This window comes from Lactuca sativa, chromosome 6, assembly GCF_002870075.4.
Source record: "Lactuca sativa cultivar Salinas chromosome 6, Lsat_Salinas_v11, whole genome shotgun sequence".
NCBI lineage: Eukaryota > Viridiplantae > Streptophyta > Magnoliopsida > Asterales > Asteraceae > Lactuca > Lactuca sativa.
In genome coordinates, this window is record NC_056628.2 from 40467944 (window position 1) to 40474499 (window position 6556).

Genomic DNA, 6556 nt, shown 5'->3' on the forward strand with positions numbered 1-6556 from the left:
TAGAAAGAAAGGAAGACAAAGTTGAGAAGACATGTATAGTTCCAAAACTTCGAACATGGTGTAATTTTGTATTTTATTAAAATATGATCTTATTATGATAGCTATTTATTGAGTTTGGTCATTTTCCTTATTATCCCGGTAATCAATCATTAACATATTGTCTATGTTAAGGTGAAATTTTTTTTATTAAAAAACTTAAATGAGGCATATATTATTTTAACAAGATTGTAGTCATTAGATAAAACACCCCAAATATATGATGTTTACATACTCATCTAAAATAAAAGTTTCAAGTATTTTAGAAAAAAAAAACAATAATTATTTGGGAAATGCATTGAGGCCTTACAAATAAAGGTCATTAATATTTTTTTGGTAGTTTAGAGGAGTAAAGTATATTTTCACCTTTAAAAGCATCCCTTAACCCATTATTACAAGGTTTTTTGCAACATTGGTATGCGTGGCAGCTAACTAGGTGTATGGCGGAGCCAATATGATTCTCCATCCCTTAACAAAATCATTTACGACCAACAAAACAAAATCAAAATTTAAGAAAACACCATATTGTAACGAAAGAGGAGCTTTGAGGATCAACACATAAAGTAAAGGATCGTGAATGGAATTTTCGACTGAGGATCAAACACAGTGCCAAAGCCAACAGTGGACAACAATCAATCGGCGAATGACCCAATGTTGGGGACTTAGAGCCAAAAAAACACGTTGATTGCATAGATGAATTTGCGACATCCCCATTTTTACGGCCAGAAAAGACCGATTTTGTTTATGCTTTATGAAAATCAGAGTACCTCTTTTAATAAAAATGTTGCGGGATTTGTTCCCAGAAAAACACGATAAATACGTTATTAAAGCATTTCCAAAGAAACGTATTTTATTCATTTTAAAACATTTGGGATGTCATTGTTAATACAGAAACATAAGCATAAACAGAACTTACATTCATTTACACTAGTGATCTATATCTTCTTAATCTCTCAGTGTAATGTAACTTCATATCGACACCTATGATACAAATAAACTGAGTGGGTCAGGTTGGGAAACCTGGTGAGTACATAGGGTTTTCAACCCACAATAATATAATTATTATGTTTAAACAATCAAACAATCAACCCAATTACCCATCCCCATTATCTTCTTTACTCTTAAGGATCTACCCTAAGAATCAGCTATTCCTCATTCATTCGTTCCTAAGGAATCAGCACGAAGTCCATCGTTTCCAAGGTTTACTCGACAGAAACTAAATCCATAGTTACCAAGGTTTATCTCGTTTATTGAAAGCATCGTTTCCGAGACTCCTCTCGCAATACAGGTCAATAGGTTTTATCTCGTTTATCGACAATATCATTTCCGAGAATCCACTCGCAATACATGTCGATGGGTTTTTAGAGTACACCTGGTGAATACACAGTTCAAAACACCTACAGGTTGCGAGCCTGCTAGTGTCCACTGGACTGTCTAGAATAGTCCGTGATTGTCATCCATACTTTGTTGGATGATGGGGCCATCACTTGGGTAAAAGGCTTCTCTCATGGTTCACCTCTCACCCTTACCTCATGGTCTATATCACCTCTTCATCATTTTACTTTTGTCACACATAAACTATTTCATCTACCCAGGTTTTACCCAATACATTTTGTAGATATAAAATACGTATACAGTTAAATAATTTAAAACATGTATGAAAATCTTTCACCCAGCACAGACAACAAGTATTCAGACAATATACACACATAACACGTAGTTTATATAAAATACTTCATATCTATGTATAAGATGAAAGTAACTATGCACTCACTTGGAAAGGTGGTGACTCGGTATTCGGACAGCACTTCGTTACTCTTAAAACGATTTCCCTCGACAAAACCTAGTATCATTACCACTAGGGTTTAGTTCAATATTCACCGAGACTAATTTAATAGTCTAGGTATTATTATTATTATATAAACGTTAAACAACACTATATAACTCATAATAATAGCCTAAATAATTATTTTAAGGACCTAATAACATTATTATAATTATTTGAAAGTTATATTAAAAATTGCATAGGCGTAGCTCACTTACAGCGGATTTTAAAGAAAACCGGGCTTTGCTTGGAGCAGCGTTTCGAAACTGAAAGACCCTTTTTCTCGGGACTCTGAGAGCCTCGGGGCTTCCCTCGGGTGCTAGGGGTTTTACCTAGGGTTTAGGGGTGGTTTGGGGAGCTAGAGAGAGAAAGAAACTAGAGTGAGAAGTGAATTGGTGTGGAAAATGAAGGCTGCCTCAGCCCCCTTTTATAGCCTACGAGGCCTCGGATTACATTGGGCGTAGTCCTTGGCTACGCTGGGCGTAGGGCTCGGATAATGTAACGTTCCAAATACGACCCAAATTTTTTTTTTTAATAATTACTAAAAACACCATGTTAATATCATAAAGTAAAACTCGTACGTCAATATCTCAAAACAATAGCAAAGTATTATGAGGAAACTGTATCAAGACTGTATCAAACCACATCTATGAAAAGCTAAAACAACTCCTAGGACAAACTGAAGTTGTGGTGTGTGCGATGCCATCAACCCGAGCTCTTCCCTTTACTTGCGGAAGTACCTGAAACCAAAACTAAAATTGTAAGCACAAAGCTTAGTGAGCTCCCCCAAACTACCACATACCATACAATAACATATAAACACATATTGGGCCTTGCCCACTGCATCATACCGAAGTCCGGAAACTGCATCGGACCGAAGTCCGGAACTAACCAGGGCCTTGCCCTCTGCATCGGACCGAAGTCCGGAAACTGCATCGGACTGAAGTCTGGAACTGACTGGGACCTTGTCCCCTACATCGGACCAAATCCGGAACTAACTGCATCGGACCAAAATCCGGAAACTGACTGAGAGTAACATAGCATAGCATAAACAGATCAACTAGCATGAACACATAAACTGCATACTGCATCGGGCCGTAGCCCGGAACACATAATCCATAAATCATGTCTAAGCCACGAAGGCATCAAACATCATAACTACTGCATCAGACCGAAGTCCGGAAACTACTGCTAGTTAGATGGGCCGGCATTGTGGCCTTAGACCCGTTCCTACTGAAAGGAAACTCACCTCGTGACACTGGCTGCTGAACTCCTGAATGAGAAATCCCTGACGGCGGCTTCCCGGCTATAATGGGAAATAAATACTAAATCAGAATAGGGATTCCTTCATGGGTAAAATGACCATTTTACCCCTACTATGGTGTGGGACAGAACAGGGCCCAAAACCTCAATTCCTTCTAAGTCCATCTATGGCCCCACTATAGGCCCACTAATGGCCCAATTTGCTATATTAGGCCTAGAACCCTTTTTATGGGGCCTTACTCAAGCCCAATACTAAATCCTTGGTCCTTAGCAACTGAATTATGATGGGCCATAAAGGCCCAAGGACCCTAAGCCTGAAACCCAGCCCACACCGAGGCCCAACACTCGAAGCCCAAACTGGTAGTGTACGCGGGGCGTACACCAAGGGACGCTAAGCGTATTGGCTGTTGGCTTGTACGCGACGTGTACTTCCTTGTACGCCCAGCGTACAGCCCTGTTAAGCTAACATCTCATTAAGTGCTTAAAAATCCGATCTAGAAGCTACAAATCCAGATCCTAAGCTTATTCAATGACTTGAGCCATAAAGTTGCTTACTTGATGGCTTACAAACCTCATAAAGGCTCAAACTTTCACAAATAACATTCTACTTCCATAAAACCAACTAGATCTCATGCATGGTTCCATATAAGCCTCAAAGATCGAAACTTTACTACTATGGGGACACTTGAGCTTCAAGGATAGCAATCCCAAGCTCCAAAAACGTAGTTGTAAGATAAAGGTCCTTCCTTTGGACCTAAAAGGTCCAAACTTCCAAAAACTCCTAGATCTAAACTTACAAGAGGAAAGTTGGAAGCTTTATACCTCTTATGAATGCCAAATGAAGGAATGATCCCAGATCTATGAGCTCAAGGTACTCAAGTTCTCCTTCTTCCACTTCTCTTCTTCTTCTTCTTCACAAAAATAAGCTCAAAGATCAAACACACACAAGCAAGGAGCAAAGGGGACGAAGTAGGGTTTTTCTAGGGTGAATGATGAGTGATGAGGCCAAATGGGAGGCTATAATGGGGTTTAAATACGTCTCAAACCCTAAAATTAGGGTTTTTCCTTTAGCCGCGTACGCTGGGCATACACTATGGTACGCTGCGCGTACGCCTCTCCTTCCCGCGTTTCATTTAGTCATTACGCCCAGCGTACAACGAGTTACGCCCCGCATACGGCTTATGGGCAGGCTATAACTTGGCCCAAAACAAAAGGCCCACTCTCATATAATTCTATAATAGCCCAAAAAAACTTGAGAATCTAAATAAATTTATACCTCGGAAAACGATCGTTACAGATAAGGTCACCAACTCGCGTACAGCTGGCTTGCACTTCAGACCGAATAAGAACCGAGGGAACGTGGGGTGTTTTGGATCTCGTACGCGGGGCGTAGAGCAAAGGCGAGGTGACGTGGCGTGATCCGACGGGTGCTCTGCGATCAGCGATGGACGACTGAGATGATGCCACGTCATCAAGTTCTTATCAGACTTCACAATTTTGACTACAAACTTTAAAATTTCGTAACTTTTGTGTATGAGCTCCGTTTTCGACGTTCTTTATATCCACGCGTAGGCGAGAACGTACTCTATAACTTTTGTTTAGACTTCGTCGGCTAATTTTGAATTTATTTTAAAAGTTATATTTTTAACAGGCCGGGACACGATTGGTCCGTTAAAAACCTCATAACTTCTTCATCCGACGTCCGTTTTTATCGTTACGCTACTATTAATGAGATATTCTATTCTCGTTTAGGTTGTGTCGGCTAAAAACCGCTCGATCTAATATTCAAATTTCGGGTTGTACACTACTAAGCCGAAACTTCGAAAAATCATAACTTCCTCATACGAAGTCATATTTGGGCGTTCTTTTTATGGACGCTCTCATTTTAATGTATTCTACAACATTCGTTTAGGTCGCCAAGAATAAAACTCGCTCTATCGTAAATTCACAATTTACGTCTTCCCGGTGCCGTGCCGGTTCCATTGCGAAACTTCGACGGGTCATAACTTCTTCGTTATAACTCGGATTTCGGTGCTCTTTATATGTATGGAACCCTTGAGACATATTCTACAACTTGGTTAAGATTATTTATTCTAAATAATCTTTTGTTGAAAATTCGTTTTCGACCCCTATTATCTCTAAATTGACTAGCCCGGATCTACGGATGTTACAGAATTGCACCGAGATCATAAAGCATGTGTGGACCTGATCCTAACATTTTGCCGACATGATTATGTTGATTCCGATTAAGAGATTTGGAAAGCACCAAAACATTTTTAAAACACCAAAAGTTTAGTTACAATATTATGTTTAGGGAAATAAGCTTTTTAGCAATAGAAACATTGCCAAAACATCATCAAGCTTCAATAAAAGTAAATCATCAGCTTCAAAACGTTTTTAAAACACCAAAACTTTAGTTACAATATTATATTTAGGAAAATAAGCTTTTTAGTAATAGAAACATTGCTAAAACATCATCAAGCTTCGATAGAAGTAAATCATCAGCTTCAAAACAGTATGATGCGACATGCTACTATTTCCCAAACCCCCAAAGTCGATCATAAAGTCGGAACATCTCACCAAAATGATAGGATAAGCCGATCTCACCAAAATGATGAGAAATGGCCCATGTAAAGTTTGCACGTGGAAACTAAACACTTATATTCCCCAAACGCTAGGATCATGTACCCATTACACATGAACTAGACGAGGGGTAGAAAATCTTTTGTGTAAATTGTAATACCTGCATTTATCACTAGGCATAGTTATGAATTTATATGTATGTCATTCAACAATTGAAATCTTCTATGAATAAACAAAATTAAATTATTCAAATATACATGTCTTTATGTGAATTTTATAGATATTAGGTGTATATAATATCTTTGTGAAATCTACGTCGAAACATAATAAATAAGGATAAAATATAAATTGAAAATAAAAGATTATTTTGGATAAATAATCTAAACAAAAGTCGTAGCAATTGAAAAAGCGAACTCGTGCATAAAAAGAACGCCTAAATTTGACTTCGTGAGAGAAAGTTATGATTTTTCAAAGTTTCAGCATAGTAGTATACGGCTCAGAAACAAAAATTGAAATCAATCGATTGTTAGGAAAAACAATTTAAATAAAACTTAAAGATCTCGTCAATACCTATCCATCGATATAAACACAGTCGAGAACAAATATCGTATGAGAAAGTTATGATTTTTATACGGACTTTAACAGTTTAAGTCTATTAAAAATATAGCTTTAAAGATTAAGTGTGAATTAGTCAATGGAGTCTGGATGAAAGTTATAGATATCGTCGGTAGCTACGAGTGGATATAAGGAACATCAAAAACGGAGCTCGTATGAAGAAGTTATGAGTTTTTAAAATTCTGATAAAAATGTACGCGCTTGAGCATGCACCAACATGGTGCGCAACGCGCA